The following is a 24115-nucleotide window of genomic DNA, read 5'->3' as shown; positions in this document are numbered from 1 at the left end:
CATTATCCTGTAAAATAAGAATAAAATAACAAAAAGATAAACTCCTAAATCCTTAACCACTTGAAAATTAAGAAACATACTGATAGGGATAGGAGGCAGGGAAATTCTGGGCAGAAGACAGTGGGTCTCCGGCAAGCGTCCCACCCTCAAGCCTGGAACTGTCGCCCAAAGTGAGAACATCTATTCCTGTTTTCCCTCTTGAATGCTGCCTTTTCCAAAACCACCCATGGCCCACCCTGCCCACCATCCTGTGCCCATAAAAAACCCAGGCTCTGCCAGCAGAGAGAAGAGAAGAGGAGAAGCAACTGGACATCAGAGACTACAGTTGGATGTTGGAGAGAATCAGCTTGACTTCAAAAGGACAGCTTGACAGCACTGCTTCAGGGAGGAGTCCAGTTGGGGATGGCTGGACTCCAGGGGAAGACTATATTCCTGCTCCGTCCCCTTTTTAGCTCCCCTTCCCGCTGAGAGCCACTTTCATTGGCAATAAAATCCCCCAAGTTTACCATCTCCAATTTGTTCATGTGACCTCATTCCTCCTGGACACTGGACAAGAACTCGGGTGCGGGTGCAAAAGGTAGTCACCCTGACCATCCACTGAGCTGTTAACACTTAAGCCATCCATGGATGGCAAAGCTAACAGAGCACTAATTGTAACACTTTCTGGGACTTCAGGGGTCACAGGCACCCCCCTAGATGCTGCTGCAGATCTGCACGAAGTTTTGCTCCTGCCAGCGCCCAAAAGCACTTGCCCTGGCTCCTGCACCTGCTCATCTGCACTCCCCGTCCTGTGATGGGTGGAAGGCAGTGAGACCAAGCAAGTGGAGTCCATCCCTGCCAGCACTGAAGCAGCCAACTAGTTCTAGCACCCCTGCACTCGAGTTCCTGCCTGCAAAGGGGTCAGGGAAATTTTCTGCTCCATTTTAGGCTCTTATCTGGGATACATCAGAAGGGTGAGTAAATGCAAAAATGCAGATCTGTCTCTTCTTGTCCTCAGACTTTCCTCTGAGCTATGCCACTTGCAGGGGGCAGGATGCAACCCTGCCATTTCTCTCTTTTGGGTAAAAGGCTCTGTTTCCCTTCACAGGGGTCTAGCCATCATGTGGGACCAGAATAAAGTCCTGGGGCGGCTGAAGGCATCTGGCCAATGTCACTCCTCGGTGTTGCCAGAAGGCCCCTGAACTGGACCCCAGCCCTGATGTAATGGATGGTCCGCCAAGATGCTCAGATTTTTCTGTGGTATCTTTCCTTTCTTCTTTCATGGTTTAAAATGGCTCCTATTGCTTCTTTTATAATGTTAAGAGTTTTTCTGCAAACAGCAGAAATGTTATTAAGTAGAATGAACATTTGGCCCAGCAATCAGATACGCAATTCAGAACAATGTGATTTCCATTTGTTCTTAGAGGTGCCGTCCCCACCCCCACCCCAACAGCTGCAGACACGTGTGGCACACAGTGGGTTTCCTCTCCACCCCTTCCCCTCGTGGCTGGGGCATTTGGGCATGTCCAAAGCATGCATGTGCCACTTCCAACAGCCATGGAGAGCAGGAGAAAATCACAGCTGCCGCCAGGGCCTCAGGGCAGTCTTGGGGCCCAGGGGCCCCACACGGGGAGCTGTCCAGCATTTCCCAGTCACCGTCCCCTCCCATCACATGCCCATAGAGCCTTTACTCCTCTGGCTGAGGAGTTCAGCTCAGTCCAAAGCGGGGGAAGAATACAGTGATTAAAGGTACCCATTCACATAGAGCAAGGGGTTCTTCCCCCTCTCTTCAGCTGTTTTATTTTTTCTTTTCCTTTCTTTTTCTATGTGAGAGGATTCTTTTCCTACCTCGGCACTCTGGTTATGATAGGGCAGCAATGGAGGAGTGGCCCCGCTGGCTGGTAACTGCAAGTTTGGCACGGCCCATCATGGACTTAATCTAAATGAATCCATGCACCCCCTGAGATACCTTTTTGCCCTAAACTCAATTTTAAACCTTGGGTTGAAGCCCTAGAAAGGAAAACCAGATCTGAGGAATCCTAAGTGAGGCAACAGGAACAGTATAAATCGGTAGGACCAATTCCTACTGATTAAGCCTCTGCTTCATGGAAGGAGGCCATGCTCCATGGCATAGATAAAGCCCTTGGAACCCAAAGGTTGCCAGTAGTAAAGAGGATGAAGGCATAGGTGAGTGCACACAATTCCTATTCTCTAGGCCCTCCTTGTTTTATGAGTGCAGGCTGCAATGGCACCTGTGGGTGGCATCCATCTAAGGTTGCCAGGTCTTGGGGATAAAATGATGGAAGAGAAAAGAGGGAGGCTCACTTTCTCTCTCCCTTATACCTCAAATTTTCATTGAAAGAAGGAAATGAAATGAGGGACACCTATTTCCCTGTCTTTTGGAATGGGTAACCAGCTATCTTCACCACCCCCATCTATACTCCTCTGGAGGGTATCCTGAATCACTGGAACTGCTTTGACCCTCATACTCTGGAGGTAAAATGCCTCATAGCACAAAGGTTTAGCCAAATTATGATCTGCAGGAAGGACTGTCTTGGCCTCAGGAAGGAATCATTCATTTCAATACCATCATGTAGTTGGACCTTTTCTGTAAACATGAGGACAGATGGTCTGAGGCCACATGTGCAGACTTTATTTTCCTTGCAGGTAATTCAGACCTTTGCTGATAGTGTAGGATTGGTCCAGCCCTCCGGTTTGCCATCTCAGGAGAGGCTGCAAGCGGCAATCCCAAGGAACTAAAGAAATGAACCCCAGAGACACCTCCAGCAGGAGAGCCAGCTCCCTCCAGCCTTGCTCCTCTGGGTCCACCCCATCCTCCCCATCCAGCTTCTCTCTCACACTTGCCTCCTCCTAGAAATCTTCACCCTGGACAAGCCCCAGTCTCACTCTTGCCTCTCCAACAGATGCCTGGTGAATTTGACGCCAGTAAGGTCCAGTTGCCCTTCTCTCTACAGGACTTAAGGCAGATTAAGGGGGATCATGGCAAGTTTTCAGATGACCCTGACAATTATATAGTGGCTTTCCAGAATGTAACCCAAGTATTTGAACTCTCCTGGAAAGACATTATATTACTTTTGAATCAAACCCTAACATTGAGAAGCACACCATTCTGCAGCTGACAGAGGGATTTGGGGATGAGCTTAGTATCACATATAGTGTCAGGGAAGGAGTCAAACTTTATCCAATTGGAAGTGAAGCAGCACTATTGGATGACCCTAAATAGGATCCCAATATTGAGATGGGAGAGTGGAAGAGGAGACACTTTAGGTGTCCATGATGGAGGGCTTACATAGGACCAGAACTAAGCCTCTCAGTTATACAAAGCTACCCATGACAGACCAGGGATTTGATGAGAATCCTATTGCCTTCCTGGAGAAGTTAAGAGGGGCCTTGGTAAAGCACACCTCTCTATCTCCCAATTCAATTGAGGGACAACAAATCCTAAAGGATAAATTTATTACTCAGGCAGCCCCTGATATTAGGAGGAAACTGCAGAAACAGACCCTGGGAGCAGAGAGTACTTTAGTGAATCTCCTGAAAGTGGCCACCTTGATCTTTTATAATAGAGATAGGGAGGTCCAGGAGAGAGAGAGAAAACACAGGAAAGAAGCAGAGGGTTTAATGGCCACCATGCAAGTCCACAAACCTCAGAATTCCTGAGGTGCACCTGTTAACTGCTACAGATATAGTACGCCAGGACATTTTAGAAAGGATTGCCAAGGCAGCATGAGGAAGTCACCTCGACCCTGTCCAATCTGCAGTGGGGACCACTGGAAGGCAGACTGTCCCCAGGGAGGCTGGTCACCAGGTCCAGAGCCGATCTCCCAAGTGGTCCAGCAGGACTGATGGGTCCCAGGGCTCCTCCCCCCAGCTCCAGTGGTCCAGACCACCATTACCATCCAGGAACCCCAGGTAGTTCTGGAAATTGAAGGGAAGAAAGTGGACCTCCTTTTGGACACTGGGGTTGGTCTCTCGGTTCTCCTCTCCAATTCAGGTCCCTTCTCCTCTCTTAGCACAAATGTGAGGGGTGTCTCAGAAAGGCTCTTAACCCGGTATTTTTGCCAACCATTTAGTTGTAGTTGGGGAGACCTGTTGTTCACCCATGCCTTTCTAATTATGCCTGAAAGTCCAACTCCTCTGTTGAATAGGTATATTCTGGCGGGTATGGGGACCACCATTCTGATGGCCTCCAGACAAACTATTTGTCTCCCCCTAGTGAAGACTGATATTAACACAGAAGTGTGGGCAATTCAAGGGAAAATTGACCAAGCCACAAATGCCATACCAGTCCAGGTTCACCTTAAGGATTGCACCTCATTTCCTAATCAGAAACAATATCCCCTGAAACCAGAAGTTAGGAAAGGACTAGAAGCCATCGATAACTTAACGTTGCAGGGCCTCCTCAAACCCTGCAACAGCCCTTGTAATACCCCGATATTGGCAATACAAAAAACCCAACGGGGAATGGAGACTAGTTCAGGACCGCCACCTCGTTAATGAAGCTGTGGTTCCATTACACCCAGTGGTTTCCAATCTGTATACCCTGCTACCTCAAATACCTGAGGGAACTAAATGGTTCACAGTCCTGGACCTAAAGGATGCCTTCTTCTGCACACTCTGACTTCCGTATTTGTTTGCATTAGAGGATCCCTCTAACCAAACTACCCAGTTTACCTGGACAGTGTTACCTCAGGGATTCTGAGACAGCCCTCACTTGTTTGGGCAGGCACTGCCAAGAGACCTCTCTGAGTACCCTTATCCTTGGGTTAAAGTTTTACAATATATAGACGACACTCTCCAACTGAAGAAGCCTTTCAGGAGGATAGTAAGGCTCTTCTTAATTTTCTGGCTAATAGAGGATATAAAGTTTCGAAATCTAAAGCTCAGTTCTGTCAGACTTCAGTGAAGTACCTTGGTCTGATCTTGTCAGAGGGGACAAGAGCATTGGGCAAATAAAGGATTAAGTCCATCTCCTCCTTTCCCCTCCCCAAAACCCTCAAGCAACTGAGGGGATTCTTATGCATTACGGGATTCTGCAGACTATGGATACCTGGGTATGGTGAAATAGTTTGTCCCTCATATCATCTAATAAAGGATACTCAGGAAGCTAAAACTCACTGTCTAATTTGGGAACCAGAGACTAGAAAAGCCTCTGACCAACTAAAACAAACCTTGCTTGAGGCACCACCCCTTAGTCTCCCCATAGGGAAAATGTTTAATCTTTATGTGTCGGAAGCAAAGCAAATGGCCCTGGGAGTTCTAACACAAGCCCGGGTCCAGCCCAGCAACCTGAAGGCTACCTAAGTAAGGAGCTTGATTTGGTAGCCAAAGGATGGACAGCCTGCCTCCAGGCAGATGCAGCAGTAGCCTTGCTGGTACCAGAGGCTACTAAGTTAACCATGGGGAACAACTTAACTGTTTGCACTCCAAATAATGTGTCAGGACTGCTGTCTTCCAAGGGGAATCTCTGGCTAACAGACAACTGCATCCTCATGTATCAAGCTCTGCTATTAGAGGGATCTGAAGTCCAATTAAGAACCTGCCCCTCCCTAAATCCAGCCACCTTCCTCCCAGAGGAAGCTGAGAAGCTTGAACATGACTGTGAGCAGCTAGTAGTATGCACCTATGTGACCAGAGAGGATCTCAAGAGAATCTCAAGAGGTTCTCTTAGAGAACCCAGACTGGATTCTCTTTACAGACAGAAGTTCTTTGTAGAACAAGGGATCCATAAAGCAGGGTATGCAATAGTTACTCTGAATGATATTGTTGAGAGCGTGTCTCTCTACTCAGGGACAAGTGCTTAATTAGCCAAAGTAATTGCCATCACAAAGGCACTCAGTTAAGCAAACTAAAAACAGTTAACATTTCCACTGATTCTAAGTATGCTTTCCTAGTCCTCCATGCCCGTGCCACTATCTGGAAAGAGAGAAACTTCCTCACAGGTAATGGGTGTCCCATTAAATACCATCAGTAAATTAACAGACTATTATCCTCGGTTTTTCTCACATGTGAAGTGGTGGTAATACATTGTAAAGGCCACCAAAAAGGTATGGATGAAGTAGCTGAGCAAAATAGATTGGCATACCAAGCAGCTAAATCAGCAGCAACAGGGCCTCAGATTTCTGATCCACTTGAAGCCTCACTGATCTGAGGGGGCCCCATAAGAGAAATAAAATCTAAATATTCTCCTGTGGAAATAGAATGGGTAACCTCTCAGGGCTACATCTTTCGGTCCCCAGGATGGCTACAATTGGAGGACAGCAAGCTTCATCTACAGGCTGCTGACCAATACAAAAGTTCTTAAAATCCTTCACCAAGCCTTCCACCTAAGTAAGGATAAAACCTATCAGTTGGCCCAGAAATTGTTCTCAGGTAAAAACCTGATACAGTTAAACAGATCGTTAATGCTTGCTAGACTTGCCTTAAAAATAATCCCCTTAATCGACAGCTTCTTCCCCTAGGAATCCAAAGGACAGGAGGCTATCCAGGGGAAGACTAGCAAATGGATTTCACCCATATGCCAAAGGCAAGAGGCATCCAGTATCTCCTAGTGTGGAGAGATAACTTCACTAAGTAGAAGCAATTCCATGTCAGAGAGAGAAAGCCTCTGAGGTGATAAAAGTACTAATTAATGAGATACTTTCTTGCTTTGGACTCCCTAAGTACCTCCAGAGTGATAATGGCCCCTGTTCAAGGCAGCTGTCACCCAAGGGGTCTCAAAGGCACTAGGCATACAGTACCATCTTCATTGTGCTTGGAGACCACAATCCTCAGGAAAGGTGGAAAAGATGAATGATATCAAAATGCACCTCAGGAAACTGTCTTAGGAGACTCATCGCCCCCATAGCCCTACTATATGTTAGAAACACCCCTCCAAAACTGGGTTTGAGTTCCTTTGAAATGATGTATGGATGGCCTTTTCTCACCAATGATTTCTTGCTGGACCAAAAAAATCTCTGATTTGATTAAACATATAACTTATTTGGCCCATTTCCAACAGGAACTGAAACAACTGTTGGAGGCCCAATCCCATGAACTAGGGCCACCCCTATTCAACCCAGGGGACCTCGTACTGGTAAAGGTACTTCCTTTCCTTTCTCCCTCTATAAGCCCAGATTGGGAGGGATTATACTTCTTTCTACTCCTATGGCACTGAAAGTCACTGGAATCGATCATTGTATTCACTATACGTGAGTAAAGGCCTGGGAAGCTGACAGAGTTACCTGCATCAACCCAGAAGAGTACCCAAAGTACCAATGTGAAGCGATCGGGGAACTCAAGCTAAAAATCACAAAAGATAAGTGTTAATGATTAACCTTCCATGGATATCCTCTTTATAGTCTTGCCTATACTTGTTGTTTTTACCTTCATTCTGTGCTATACCACGGGGTATAATGTTGTTTTCAGAATGATTAGTATATTTCACTTCTTATTTCTGTAATCTTCGGCAATAGATTCTCTCCTTTTAACTCCTCTTTGTATACTACATATATTTGGTCCATGCATACTTAACCCTGTAAAACTTGTTTCTTTGCGCCTAGAGGCCATCAAACTCCAAACAGTCAGGCAACCAGAGCCTTAGACAATGGCTCCCTTTTGCCGGGGACCCTTAGGTAGACCTTGGGGAGGAATCTGACTGCTGTTCTTCCCATACTCACACCCCCTGTAAGCAGGAAGTAGCTAAGACCAGTCATTGTCCATATTATAACAGCAGTTAGATGTGCCTCTTCAGAGGAGGGAAATGACAGGGACAGGAGGCAGGGAAATTCTGGGCAGAAGAGGGTAGGTCTCTGGCGAGGGTCTCGCCCTCAAGCCTGGCACCGTGGCCCAAAGTGAGAACATGCATTCCTATTTTCCTGCTTGAATGCTGCCTTTTCCAAAACCATCCATACCCCAGCCTGCCCCCCATCCTGTGCCCATAAAAACCCCAGGTTTCGCCAGCAGAGAGAAGAGGAGAAGCAGCTGGACATTGGAGACTATGGTTGGAAGTTGGAGAGAAGCAGCTTGACTTCAGAGGGACAGCTTTACGGTGTTGTTTTGAAGAGGAGTCCAGCCGGGGACAGCTAGACTCTGGAGGAAGATGATCGTCCCACTCTGTCCCCTTTTCAGCTCCCCTTCCCTCTGAGAGCCACTTTCATTGGCAATAAAATCCTCCACATTTACCATCTCCAATTTGTTCATGTGACCTCATTCCTCATGGATGTCAAACAAGAACTCAAGTGCGAGTGCAAAAGGCCATCACACTGACCCTCCACTGAGCTGTTAACACTTAAGCCATTCACAGACAGCAAAGCTAAAAGAGCACTGACTGTAACACTCTTTCTGGGGCTTCAGGGGACATGGGCACCCCCCTAGATGCTGCTGTGGGGAAGCACAGAGTTTTGCTCCTGCCAGCACCCAAAAGCGCTTGCCCCAGCTCCTTCACCTGCTCACCTGCGCTCCCCCTCCTGCAAGGGGTGGAACACAGTGGGGCCAAGCAAGTGGAGTCTGCCCCTGCTGGCACTGAAGTGTCTGATTCGTTCTAGCATCCATGCACTCCAGTTCCTGCCAGCAAAGGGGTCAGGGAAATTTTCTGCTTGAATACTCCTAAATAACCTTGTAATCAAAGAGGAAAATGAAACTTAAGTTGTTAATTTTATAGAAAATAATGAAAGAGCACACACTAAATACTAAAATATATGGGATATAGTTAAAGCTGTACTCAGGAAAATATATAAAAATGGAAACTACAGGAATTCACTCAATTTAAGAAACCGGAAAAAGGCAATAAAATGAAAGTAAATAGAAGGAGGAAATTCACTTTTAAAAAGCTCAAATTAATAAAATCAAAATGAAACTACCTTGCAAGGGATAATTAACATCAAAAGCTGCTTCTTTGAAATTATTTATTAAGGAAAAAGGGAAAAAATAAAACAAAAATACAACACTAACAGTGGAAAAGGAGATACACTTACAGATATAGACAATAGTATTTTAGAAAATTCTAAATAAAACAGCGTTCATATATAATAAATAGCAAACTTCATACTAAATGGTGAAATGCTAAGGCCCTTTCCAGTAACATTATGAACAAGGCAAGGATGTATGATATCACCATAGTGTTTTAAATGTTTTAGCTGAGGCAAAAGAAAGACAGAACATGAAATAATTGGTATAAATATTGGTAAAGGAGATATAAGTGCCTCAGATAAACCCGAGACTCTAGTTTTTTCTTAAATATAAGATTGCCAGTATGGTGAGATTATTATACACAAGAAAATACATAAAATCAAAAGCTTTCCTCCATATGCTTTTAAAAATGGAAATAGAAAAGTAGCCCATTCACAGCACGGACAAGAGTACAAACTACTTAGGAATCAACAACAACAACAACAAAATGTACTGTACCTATTTGAAGAAAACAACTAAATATTAAAGAGGTGGTCCCAAAAATAAAACCTGAAAAAATGCGAAGATATACCGTGATTCTGGAAGGGAAGACATATCATAGGAATGTCTTTCTTCCAAAAACTAACACACAACTGTAATATAGTGATAATCACAATCCAAACTGAGTATATTTTGTAACTATACAAAATTATTTTAAAGTTCATATGGAGACACAAATATGTAAACATATGGAGAAACAAATATCTAAGACTAGTAAGGAAATATCAGATATTATTAAAAAATTAGTATAATGAAAATAGTAAGGTATTGGCATAAGAATGGAAAATTAAATCAATGGAACAGAATAGAGCCTAGAATAGAAGCAAGTACATATGGAAATCCAATATATGGCAATGGTAGCATATCTACTCAACAGGAAAAGGACTGCTTTTCTTTAAATAAATGGGCTTAGCATAATAGTTATCTATCTGAAAGGAAACACAACTACATGTCGTAAAATACATTTCAAAATCTCATATTCTAAAACAAATTCCAGGTACATTAAAGACTTAAAATATAAAAAATAAAACCACCAAAAATATGAAAAGAAAGTTTAAGGAGGGGGAGACCTTTCACAAGCAAGAAAAACCAGAAGCCATACAGAAAATAAAGACAAAAGACAAACTGGGGGAAAATATCACAACACATGACAGGTAAAAGGTTAATAATATATATTATCTCTATCTAATCTATATCTATGTCCTTTTCCTCACCTAATCAACTTTTCCTGGCCAAATTCATTCATTTTCATGGTTTTAAGTGTGACCTGTATGCTAATCACGGAAGCATAGATTGATTCCCCTTTAAATTTGTGGTGTCCAATTTCAAGCAGGCTTTCAAAGTTTCTTATTAATTCTGTGTTTCTCTTAACAGCTCTCTCTATATCTCCACAGTAGCAATCTCTACCATCCACAAAGCTTCAACCCTACCACCTCCCTTCTCACTCATAGTAAAATCGTAACAAATGATTTTACTTCCTTTGTCACAGAGAAAAAAAAATTATTCCAGGGAATTCTTTCAAATTCTCACAAAACAATAAGGAAACAATCATCTTTCCTTTCTCCTATTACAAAGAAGTGATATATCTCTCTAGAAAGTTCATCAGTCCTCTCCTAGAGGCTTTGCATTCCATCCTCTTCTACCTTCCTGGGGTCCTCATTTGATTAATCTTCTTCCCTTTCCTTCAGCCAACCTCTCTTCTGGTTCCACTCCTTCCTATTGACATTTCAAGATATTTAAGTCTTTCAAATCATTATTTAAAAGATCATCTATTCACTTCTTCTGAAAATACTTTCTTCTTTCGACTTCTATGACGCATATTTTCCTAGTTTTCCTTCTGATCATTCCAACTCCTTTGGCTGTCCCTCAAATGTCAGTATTCTGGGAGTTCTAGCACACTGAGTTAGGTGACCTCATCCATTTCTAAGGCTTCAATTACTACCTATGTGCCAGTACCTTGCTTAACTTTTTTAATTTTAAGAGCTTTATTGATATATAATCTGCATGCCACATAATTCACCCATTTTAAGTGGGCAACTCAATAATTTTGGTAAATTTACAGAATTTTATAACCATTATCACAATCCAACTTTAGAGCAATTCTATCACCTCAAAAAGATCCCCATTTGCCTTAATTATATTTATCTCTATCCTAATTCTCTCTCCTGAAATTTAGACCGATATAACTAACTGCTCACTGGACATTTCATTTGCACAACTACAGGCACTACAAACTCAGTGTTTCCAGAACTGAACTCGTCTCTTTCCTACATCCTGTTCCATTAAATCTGATTCTTCTCTAATGTTCCCTAAATGAATGAAGGGTATCACCAGCTCCTCAGAAACCCAGGGCTTCATTCTTAACTTGTCTTTCTTATTCCCCACATCCACTTAATCATCACATCCCCTATATTTACCTCATAAATATAATTCAAATCTATTCTTTTCTATCATCTTCCCTTATATTTCACTAGATCTGTCCACCAAAATCTCTTCCCTGAATTAATATATCCATCCAACAAGTAGACATTGAGTGCCTACTATGTGCCAAGCATGATGCTACTACAGTCTCCTAATTGGTCCCTCTGTCTCCAATCATTTATTTTCCCAATGTGTACTTAACCCAGCAGAGGGACAGTATGAACTTTAAAAAAAAAACACATTGCAGGCCGGGCACGGTGGCTCATGCCTGTAATCCCAGCACTTTGGGAGGCCGAGGTGGGCAGATCACGAGGTCAGGAGATCAAGACCATCCTGGCCAACAAGGTGAAACCCCGTCTCTACTAAAAATACAAAAGAAAAAAAAAAATTAGCTGGGCGTGGTGGCGCATGCCTGTAATCCCAGCTACTCAGGGGGCTGAGGCAGCAGAATCCCTTGAACCTGGCAGGTGGAGGTTGCAGTGAGCCAAGATCGCACCACTGAACCCCAGCCTGGAGATAGAGGGAGACTCTGTCTCAAAATAAAACAAAACTAAACAAAACAAACATAAAAAAAACCCACTACACCCATGCTTAAAATGGCTTCATACTAAATTTCAATTGGCTTCCCTTTGACCTTAGGATAAATGCCAAACTTCTTAGCATGGCTTTTAATGTCCTCTGTAATCAGGTCCCTCCATGCCTCTCTAGTCTCATTTCTACGCTCCCCTTGGATAAATCACTTAGCTATCTGAGTTTCCTCATCTGAAAAATTGGGATAATAATAGTGTCTGTCTCAGAGGTAGCTGAGAAGATTAAATGAGATAATACATGTAAAGCACTTGGCATGACACCTGGAGCACATTAAGTGTTAATGAACAATAGGTATTAATGATGGTAACAATGTTAGCCTTCTTCGATCACCCTCTCCCCCGAATTACTACATCACTTACAGTTACTGTCACACAGTTTAGTGCTAAATTATTTTATATTGCTTGGCAATGTTTCATATTGTGAGCTCTGTTTTCTCAACTAGACTATAAAGTCCTTGAAGACAGGGATAGAAACTTAATACAACTGCTACTATATTCCTCTGTATCACATAACACTATGCTAACCCCACAGTGGCGCTTAATATTTTTATAAAGGTTCACAGAGGAAAAAATGACAGAGGTTTTATAAGAGTGCTTTTTTTAAAAAAAGACAATAAATAATAAACATCAGACCCTCAGGAACACCATTTGCTTTCAACTTCTGAGCTAATGATGTGTCACTGGGTTAGCATGGGGTTTGGCAGTACTCACTGCAGGTCAGTGTTTCTTTTTTTTTTCAGATGACTTTCTGCCAATACCCTGTTTTTGACAGAAATGGAGTACAAAAGCATGAAGGTGTTTAATTTTACTCTGGCATGCAAACAATATGCAATTTGCATATTCATCTGTGATATCATATTTTTACTTCTTAAATGTAAGTGTTCTCTGTGAGCTACCAATATAATATAAATTCCATTTCATTCTAAAACCAATGGAATCCTCCTGAAATGGTTTGAATTTCTTGGCTGTTGAGTGGGTGGCAACTGGAATCCCAGAATAGCCCCAGGGTGCTAGAAGATTCAAAGCTCTTCAGATGCTAGAACACACCACAAATTTGGCAGGAGTTTCATTGTATGTGCACTATAGAGTAAACTGGCATCTTGTGATTGTTTCTCCTTCCTTTTCACATACCATTGTTATCCTTCCCTGCCTAGGTTGCTCACCCTCTTCTCTAATCCTCCTCATGTCCTGGGCTTTCCCCTGCACCTGAGATTTTTCTAATAAGACATCTTTGGACATTGGTAAACCTGCCGTTCTATGCCAGTGCAAAACTACCCATATATAGATTGGGATGAGGGAGCTCAGGATGGAACTATGTCTTTCTATGCGACTAGCATTGGTGCTATACACTTTTAGCTAGAGTTTTATTGATTTAGAAATTATTCCAAAGCCAATGATTGTTTTGTGCCTTTGATGTTACTAAGGAGAAGCTGGAACAGGCTTGGGATATGCAGAAGAGGAGGAAAACCTTCTCTCAAGGAAAGAGTCAATGTTTCTAATCAGAGAAAACAAAAGGCAACATCCTCCAGTTGTGTCCCAGTTTCTCGCCTTACATGGGGAAATCATCAAAGGACTGAAAAGAACCCTTTGGGGTGGGGGGAAACAGAGGTCAAAGCAATCCTCATGACCCAGTTTAAACACTAATTCTCTCACTGGGCATATATCCTTTTTTCCACATATATCCTCTGTACACATAAAACCTCCTCCCCAGACACACATAAGAGATGAACAGCCAGGCACAGCCATCTATGAAATAGACGGACAGATGCATAACATGTGCAGAGGCATTATGATGCATGCTCTGGAGAGATTACCATCACAAAGAAAGGCTTGCCCAAACATTTCTCTAGTATCACACCACATCATTCCCACAAAGACACATGCTCACATAGTACTGGTTTTCTGTCCTTACCCAGATCATAAGCACAATAATCAGTGACTTGCAAAACATTGCACATGGAGCCATGGGTTGTTAGTTTTGCCCCTGTTTTTTAATACAGCATAATCTCATTAAGAGCATAGACCTCAGTAAAATTGGATGCAAACTCTTAATTTGCCACCTGTGATTTTATACAAATAAGTTACCCCTCTGTGCCTCAGTTTCCCCATCTATAAGATGAGAATGAGAATAATACGTACTTCATTGGGTTATTGTGTGGATTAAATGAGCTAATGTATTTAAAGCTCTTAGGAGTAATTAAGAGCTCTTAGGACTGGCTGAGATAGGGTAAACTTGGATTCAAGATTTGATTTAGGTGAGAGGAGAGGTAGTGGGAATAGACGGAGGCATTGGATTCTCTTTCTGTCTTGAGGTAGTAAATAGCTGATTTCCTGGCTGTATGTATACTTCTAAGTAATCATTCCATCAAAAGACACCATTAATGGTAGCAATGCATTCACTCTTTTTTGAGGAAATCTATATATTTGCAGTCATTGTGGTACTATATTTGTTATTTATAGCCTGTTTTGGTATGTGCAAACATTAAGTATACTTTTGAGACTACATCTTTACTGCAAAACTCTTTGTAACTGTTAAGAAAACCTGTGTCTCATGGAGACTACTTTTACCCTGAAACATGGTCACATACAGCCCTAGAATGACGACCCATCCCAGCAGTCTCAGCAAGAAAATATGGGTCCCAGCGTAAACTCTATGGATGAGGACAGTGTTGATACCTGGAGCTGCCCACACTATTTTCACCCCCATGGCACAAAAATAATCTGGGCAAGTAAATGCCTAATTGTGGGCATTACTGCTTCCTTCTGCCAACTCTAGGCGACTCCCTCTCCTCTGTACCCTATGAAGGGCTGTCCGAATATGGAGAGCAGCTCTGGGCTATCAAAGGTAGGCCAATGGCAGGAGTACATAAGAGGCTTAGCACAGATTCAGGAACGCCAGGCTCCCAAATAGACCATATGTTTTTCTAGAGCTAGAGCTATTTTGTGGAGAAAAACAAGGGGTTTTCTGGAGCTGTCTCCTACCTATCTGAGCACAAATGAATCACTGGCAAGTAAACCAACAACTTATCCACTAGGTTGCACAGTGCAATGGAAAGAACATGGACTTTGGAGTGAGAGAAATGCAGAATTGCATCCCAGCTTACTTATGTGTGACCTTGAGTAAGGCATCTAATATTTCTGGCCTTCAAGTTCCTCACTTGCAAAATGGGAATATTAACCAGCTGTATCACAGGGTTGTCATAAACACTAAGTGAGATTAGAAATGACGTCTCTAGCACAGTGCCCAGAACAAATTATTCAAATAAGATTCTCTTCCTCCCAATCCTTGCTTACCATACCACACAGCTGGACTCCTCTTGACAGGCAGAGACAGTAAGGACATTTCAATGGCTGTCTGCCTATCTGCTGTGGTGATGGTTGTTTTGGTTTCAAGTCTGGGTTTTTAAAAAATTTGTTTGGTTTTGGTTGGGTTGATGGCAGGAGAGATTAGAGTAGAAGTGGAACTAGAAACATTTAAAGGTATAGGAAAAGCTTGATAGAACCTTAGCTGAATTATTAGGATTACATTAACTTTCCAAGAGCACATTAGAAATGGGGAATTGGGGTGGATTGTGAAAATAGTGGAGCAAACAAGAGGGGCCAAAATTAAGCAAGTGCTCTGGTCATTTAGTGAGTAACCTGGAATTTGAACACAGAAATGGGAACTAGAGGAGGGATGGGAAATGGGACTGTAAGATAAGCTTCACTATACCAAAGGAAAAGTGCAAAAGTGGGATGAAAGTGCATTCCTATGTGAACCGTTTCGGCTATGAAGACATGACCACACCTGAAAGCTTACCTGCCATATAGATGTGAGGGAGGAGGGGGAGGAAAACAGTATTAATCCTAACTAACTTTATCCTCAAACCCTGTCATGTGTTCATACGCTCCAAGTATTTCAACTGCAACATTTAATGTCTTCAAAAATGTTACTTTACTGACATATATGAAGAATTGTCACAAAGTATTTTTTAAAAAGGATCGAATGCATTAGATGTCTGAAAAATTATAAAGCACTTTCTTTTCTAGTATAAAAATAGGCTATGAACACACACTGGATTGCACAGTTAACTTAGGTTTTTCATCTATATTAAATGTCAATTGTTATATACTTAATAAGATTGAATGTAATATTCTGAATTAGTCATTACAGTAGTATAAACGAATAGACTGACTGGATCACTGCACTTATTTTCCATTTTTCATAGAAATAACTTTCTCCACCTATAATTCCACAGTGGTTTAAAACTAGGTATTTCATTTTCACAAGACACTGGTAGTTCTTCTCAGGAGCTCTTAAGCCTGCTCCCCTTGCTCTTCCATCTCTCACAAAAAATATTTACAGAACATTTTTGCTAATAAACATTTTAAATCGCAAATACAAAATTATAGAACTCTCTCTTTTTAAAATTACTAGAGGTGAAAGCATGTGACCCTCCCTAAAACTTTCTTTTGGCTTTGCTTAAAGGCAGTAATCAAGAAGAATTTGGGCAGGATAATGGGTAAATTTACTTAAGTATCAACACGAAGAATCTTTTGGATATTCTTGCAGAAGGGCAGTGACTGTTTCCTTACTAAATAAAATGTGTTTAAATTAGTAACTGCAAACTAGCAGCTTATTGAGCACAATAACCCTTTTCAGTCTATCACATCTGCAGTTACTGGTGGGCTATGTAGAGTCACATGGCTGAGATACCCAATATTTTTGCTGCTGCAATTTCATTACCACTCCCTCTTCCCAAGGAAAGTTCTAGTTGGTATATGTAAAATTTGAAATTGGTTATGAGTATTTGGGAATGATTGTTCTTCCCACTCTCAGAGATAGTGATAAAAAGCTTTGGAAGTCCTGAGGTCAGGGCTAGGAATCTCTGGCAAAATGTGTAGTGCCCAAAATTACTACTACTAGTACTACTGCTACTAGCAACTGTTCCTGCTATTACACCTCCTCTTCCTCTTTCTCTTTCTTTCCCTCCTCCTCGTCCTCCTGCTACTATGACTAGTACTACCACCACCACCGTTTATTGAGCTTTGACTATATATGCCAGGCACAGTAGCAGGTACTTTACATGTATTGCCTTTCCCTTCAATGTATTATTAGTCCAAGTTTTATAGATGGTGAAACTGAGGCTCAGAAAAAGTATGTGTTCAAGGCTGCACAGCTAACATGACTCCTGTCTGTCCAACTCCAAAGCTGTCACAGCACACTGCCTCCCAGGACCTACATACCATTTTTAGGAGAGGCAAGTTGTAGAAACTAAGGCTACAGTGTCCTGGGTTGGAGATGAAGCTGGACACCAAGTCAGGAAGGGAAGGGAAACATATGTGGATGAACGCAGTGGATCTAGTGATTCCTATTGTTAACTCACCAGTAGCAGAATAATACACAAACAGAGCATTTATGAGTCTGACTTTTCTGCCCTTCGAAAGGATAATAACTAACACCTTATTTCTTGCTTCACCTTCGTGATCAAACTTCTTGCAACCTGCATTTCCTCTTTTTTTTTTTTTTTTTTGAGACAGAGTTTCGCTCCCATTGCCCAGGCTGGAGTGCAATGGCACAATCTCAGCTCACTGCAACGTCCACCTCCTGGGTTCAAGCAATTCTCCTGCCTCAGCCTCCTGAGTAGCTGGGATTACATGTGTCTACCACCACACCTGGCTAACTTTTGTATTTTTGGTAGAGACGGGGTTTCACCATGTTGGCCAAGGCTGGTCTTGAACTCCAGACCCCAGGTGAGCCACCTGCCTCGGCCTCCCAAAGTGCTGGGACTATAGGCATGAGCCACCAAGCCCAGCCCTGCATTTCCTTATAACTTACTTTCTCCCTGACCTCTTTGAATTTATGTTCCATCTTCATATTTTCATAGAACCTTCTCCCTCAAAGATCACTAATGAAATCTTCTATGCCTCTGCTCCAATTGACTAATCAAATCTTCCACATTTTGAAGGTCTCTCCTTCCTCTGAGATTTTGATCCTCTGTTTTTGTTGGTTTTCCTCGTCTCTTGACTGTTCTTTGTTTCTCCTTTGCTCTCCTTCAGAATTCACATCCCTATCCTATACCCCTTGCTCACTATAAGTCATCCTCACAATGGGTCCAGGAACCACCAGTGATGAACAACAGACATCCAAGTGGCGTGTACCTTGGTCTTGCAAAAAAAAGTGTAATGGAGTGGTCAAGGGCACAGGCTCCAGAGCTAAAGTGCCTGTATTCAAATCCCCACTCTCTTACCTGCCAGTGGCATGAACTTGGCAAAACACTTAAATATTTCTTTATCTCTGTTTATCTGTAAAGTAGGAGTATTAACAGTGTCTATCTCCCAGAGCTGTTGTGAGAATTAAATGAGTTAACACATATTAAGTGCTCAGCTGGAACAGAGGAAATCCTCAGTGTTACTTATTATTGTAGTCTTTAAGATAATAATGTCTAAACCTTTGATTTTTTCCACAAATGAACAATTTACTTTTGATATTTAATTTTCAAAATGCATAGCATTCTTCAGTAATCTCCTCAAAAGCACCACAGACTTTCTATTTATTTGGAAAGTCAGTTTGTTATTGTATTGTGAGTGACAAACAATTGGGTTGGAATCTGTCCCAGGCCCTCTTTTCAATCTATACATTCTCTATGGCTTTAAGTGCTACTTAGATGCTAATGAATTCCAAGTATACCCCTTTCCCAGACCTCTCTCTTGACCTCTAAATCCAGGTAGCCAGCTTTCTACTGTACATTTCCTACCTGCCTTTCTGATCCAGAGAACAATAAACCTTGCAGGCCTAAAAAGAACTTTTATATTTCCTAACCTAGTTAAAGGCCATAGACCCATTTGGTCACCTAAACCGGAACCCTGTGGATCATCATAGTATTTCTTCTCCCTCACTCCTTCACCCATTAACTGATCACCAATTAATACTGATTTACCTCCTAGAAATATTTTGAATTTATCCCTTCTTCCCTAATCCTACTGCCACTGTCTCAAGCTGGGCCTTCACCTCTCCTTGGATCAGTAAAAATCTAACTGGTCTCTTTGTCCTCACTTTTTACCCTGGACCCTTGACCTTTGCTCCATACTCCATACTACAGCCATAGCAGTCCTTCTTCAGTGCAGATTTTATTCAGTTATTCACCTGCTTAAAATCCTTCCATGGCTCCCCAGACTTCTCAGGTTAAAGTCTAAACACCTATACATGGCCTACAAGGCTCTTCATTATCTGGGTCCAAGCTACTTACTTCTCCATACTCACCTCTTGCAATCTCATGTCTTACATTCTGGCCAAGCCAAACTTCTGATGGTTCCCTGAACATTTCCATGCTGATCACCCTTCTGTATTCTTGCATGCGGTCCCCTTCACTCCCTTATCTCATTTTTATTGGCAAAATTCTACTCTTATTTCAAGATAATTCAATTTTTATTTCCATTCTGCAGCCTTTCCTAAGTTTCTCAGGCAGGCCTGAGTGTTTCTTCCTCCATGCAAACTTGTCATCATGCATTTACATTCATTACAGTAATTATCACTTCACATTCTATTTGCCATTTTACCTGTCAGGTTTTTAGCCAATCTGTGTGTTCCTTGAGGGCGGGTGCCATTTCCTACTTATCTGTATATACCCAGTGCTTAAGGCACCGTTTTCCCCATAAAATGTGCTCATTTACACCTCCACTAATACCTCTGCTTTCTGTCTCTCCAGAGGGAGTAATTATTTTTTCTCCTTCAACATCTGGCTAAAATGCATTTTTTCCATTAAATTTTCCAATTATACTAATTTCACTGACTGCTCCTTAAAGAGGGCTCCACCAACAAATATATTTGTGCTCTAATGGTTTAGATTCTATTCTTTCTTCTAGCTCAACCACCTTAAAATATTTAAGGATTATCTGCTGAAATCATTCATAGTAGTGTTTTTTAAATTAATTTATTTTAAAATATTTATATTTTATGCTTGGAGAAGCAGCCAGACATCTATTACATAGACTCCAAGATTCTTGCTCTTCCCAGACCAAATACCCTTCCAATGAGCAATAGAAGCAGAAAGAAGAGAATATCAAGCCATCTAAAGTTTGAACTCTAAAGAGAAAGACTTCCAAAGTGGATGAAGCTAAGACCTAGTAGCAAGACAGAAAGCTAAAATTCCCCAAACTAAGGGAAACCTCTCCCTCTCTTCCAACCAATCTCCTTTCTTTCTTCTTTCTCCTAATGCTAAAGAGCAGTGCTATCTAACTCTTTAAAAGGATTGAGAAGAGTCAGAAGGAAATCAACCTGCCCATGGAGCTTCTGGGATGGATTAACCCATTGTATCACAGCAGTTCTGGAAAGAAGAAAAAGGTGGCACACAAAATATCCAGGAAAGTGCTTTAATTTACTCAATGCCATACAAGCTAAGAACAAGACTAAATAAGTAAAATTGAAAGGGCTATACTACATTCATTTGTATTTTCTGCACTTCATGCTGCCTCTATAAATACTCTTTCTCACTACATACTGTGTTTTCCCTAACTAGACTGAAAGTTCCTGGGGTCATCAACCACATATATTTATTTTGTAGCCCCCAAATTGCCCACCACACTGAGTACACAGTGTATGCTCAAGAAATGCTGTTGACCAACTGATTACTAAGTATTTAACTGTATTTGCCCCTTGCTATGTTTTAGAATGCCTATTATTCACAGAACCATGGAGTATTGGAAGCGAAGAGGAAGTATTCATCTGTTGGTATATATTTTCCCTTGGCTATGCATCATACAGAGGTTTCCTTTGGAAATGTAAACAAAGGATGCCTGATGAGCCAGGACAAAGAACTATATATAGAGATCAAGTGGCTATAGTAGCAAGGTCAAAGCATGCCCTTCCTTAATTAGATTAAAGGGAGTCTTGGAGCTGCCTCTACCTCTTTCCCATGTTCTCCAGCCCCAACAGAAAACATTTCCCAACTACCCATCTACTGAATTCTATAATTACTTCAGCAGTAATTATAACAAGATACATTACCATAGAAGTCAGCTAATAAATCTGTAGTGATCTTAATCTCTGTTTCTGTTATAATAGGAAGACTGCAGCTTTGTTTACTTTCTGAGGAGAATAGAGAACAGGGAGAAAGAACCATGATAGGGAGGCAGTATTTATGGCCCCTTTAGGAAAAGTCAATCTGTGACAAAGACATTTGCAGACAATAAAGAAGGGGAACGGGTTTGACAGGAAAATACCCTATTCCAGTTTTCTCAGAAGCACCTTAGCTGGTATTCTCCGCCCCCACCCAATGTGAAATGCCTGGTATACACTGTGAATATAGTCATTCCCTATAGATGAATCTGGATTACATAAAATGAAAAAATTTCAAATCACCCATCAGTATCTGACTTTCATGACTGAAGTATTCTACTATACATTTCATTTTATACAGTATTTATAAGCATTTATGAAGTCTCAAGTCCCTTCATTAACTAGATTTCTAATCCTGAGGCTTGTCCTGAAGGCTTTTGGAGACACAGGCTCTGTGTTGAATGAGGATAATGAGTAACCTGGATTCACGTATTATTAAGAGGAAGTTGGCCACGCCGGGTGGCTCACGCCTGTAATCCCGGCACTTTGGGAGGCCAAGGCGGGTGCATTGCCTGAGCTCAGGGGTTCGAGACCAGCCTGGGCAACACAGTGAAACCCCGTCTCTACTAAAATACAAAAAATTAGCTGGGCATGTTGGTGTGTGCTTGTAATCCCAGCTACTCGGGAGGCTGAGATGGGAGAATCAATTGAACCTGGGAGGCGGAGGTTGCAGTAAGCCAAGATTGTACCACCGCACTCTAGCCTGGGCGACAGAGCGAGACCCCATCTCAAAAAAAAGGAAGTTAAGGGCACATCCCTAACTTTTCAGAATGGATAATGTCATAGAAGACAGAAATGGCCTTCCATAAGCCATCCTGTAGGGTCCCTGTGATCAAAGACAGAATCCTAAACACAACAGACTATGAAGTGAAATCCCAAAATACATTCTCATTCTCAACAATATCTCACTATTCTTTCCCCGTTCTCAATTAATGTTTATATTCAATTGTCTGTATTTCTTGCACATGTATATCTACATCAGGGTGGATTCTTGTAGCATGTAAGCCCTCAGAAGGTAGATACTGTGCCTATGCTGGTTTCTTTATACCTGGTACAATGCCAGGCATAAAAAAGGATTAGTAAAAGTCGACCTTTTGTGTATCTAGGGCTGACAGTGGCCTACATGATGGGATTTAGCAAGCATCCATAAAAGAACACTTCTTGAATATCACTGTACGGGCTACTCTTTCCCCTTACTCTATTTGCATGTGGCAGCGCTAGTGTCACCTCATTAAGACTCAGGCAAGAATACTAACTTCAGGAAGGAACTGTTAAAACACTGCTTGTTACCTAAAAATCCAAAGTGGGTCCTTTCCTATTAACACAATGATGGATCGTTTTATGAGACTTGTCACTTAAAAAAAGAGTAGGGCCCTGAACATAAAGGTTTGATTGGCAGGATGGGCTGGGAAAGGTTGGAACAGGCTATGTTTGGGTGAGGCTGGCCAGGTTGATAAGCTCTTCAGAGTGGAAAGATGAGTCCTCAGAGAGGTCCTAAAGTGAATGAGCTATAAAAAATAAACTGCTTACTTTGCTATTTTCACTACAACTTGTTCTGTACTTAATAGTCTTTTTGATGAGAACAAGGAAGGTGATTATAATTTCTAACCACATTTTATTCACTATTAGCTGTTACTCTACATTCAATCATGCAAATTCTAAATCAAGGGATCTCTTATCTTGTCTCCTGCTTACAATACTCCCTTGTCCCTTTGCCAGTGTGGATGTCTTATACTGTAATCTAACAGCATAATGAGAACTTTGACAGAGTGGAACATTAGAGGAATTCTGATCAGCTGAAAGCCACTTTGAAATACTTTATATTTTGTTTCTCCCCTCTTGGAAAGAATAAGCCAGGAGAGAAAAAGAACAGAATAAAGAAAGTAACCATTCACAGCATCATGACCTGTGATATCTAGAAAGAAGTCAAAGGTCATGTCATCATTCAACTCCTCATTTTATAGGTAAGAACACTGAAACTGAGAAGCTAAATGACTTATATTCATACCATCAGTTCATGGAAGAGCCAAGTCTAAAACACAATTTTCCAAATCACACTCTAGTGTTCTTTCTTTTCATTCCTTATGCTTCTTCCCTAATCCCCGACTTCATTTTACAGTCTCACATCTGAGTTTAACCAGTACTGTATGGACCCTACATACAACACCACTCTCTTCCACAAATGGAGTGCCCAGGAGGGATTAAATTTCTATGGTATGCTCATCATACAGGTACACTCTACTTGAATAAACTCAATACTTTAAGAGATCCAAATGATTGGGGGTCAGAAGGTTACTCATATAATAAGAGGATTCTTTGCCTTACAAGAAGATTCTCCACAGTCTCTTAAATAGGAATCTATAGACTGGATTAAGAGATGAGATCTTAATAAAATTGAAATAAAATAAACTTGAATTGTTACATTTATCTGTCATACAAGTAAGATTAGAACCAGATTATCAGGCTCTAAATGGAATTAGAAACATTTTTATCCAACCACTGCCCATGAGGAATCCTATAATATTTTACCCAACCCTGTTTACACTTGAAGCCCTACCATCAGCTCTTCAACAAAATCAACACAAAACCAAATGGTATGAGTTTCACGCTCTTGAGAAAGAGAAATAACATCTTTATTTTATTATGTCCATTTAAGAAGAGGTCAGCTCTTCTTCTAAGCTCTGCTCTAAGATTTGATGTAGATGACAATTGATTAAAACCTCACACTTGTACAGCACTTTACAATTTACAACTTTAAGATAGATATGATTTGTTGATGACAAGAATAAGTGGAAAGGTAATGAGTGAGGACCAGGTGGGGTGCATGGTATAGATAGGACCATGGGCAGGGGATGAAGAGGGGGAGAGGCTAGAAAGAGGAGAAGCAGTCCTGATAATATTGTTACAGAAACAATATTGTGCTGAATTAACCTCACTTTACCCCAAGGACCCAGGATTCTCAACTTCCCTATGACACCCCAGTAATCTCTTTAAGGAGCGATAATGTCCAGTTTGATGATAGATGAAGCACACTTCATGTCTGATTTTCATACTGCCTGCTGTTTGGAAAGGAGAATAG

General features: G+C 41.6%; 1 protein-coding gene across 2 annotated transcripts in view; it reads right to left on the bottom strand.

The window, feature by feature from the left end:
- Positions 1–24115, bottom strand: part of MID2 (midline 2) — a 96325-nt gene that overhangs the window by 42140 nt on the left and 30070 nt on the right. The window lies entirely within an intron of this gene.

The sequence above is a fragment of the Theropithecus gelada genome, chromosome X (genome assembly GCF_003255815.1).
Source record: "Theropithecus gelada isolate Dixy chromosome X, Tgel_1.0, whole genome shotgun sequence".
NCBI classification, from domain to species: domain Eukaryota; kingdom Metazoa; phylum Chordata; class Mammalia; order Primates; family Cercopithecidae; genus Theropithecus; species Theropithecus gelada.
The sequence above is the reverse complement of the archived record's forward strand: the minus strand, read 5'-3'. Positions and strand labels throughout refer to the sequence as shown.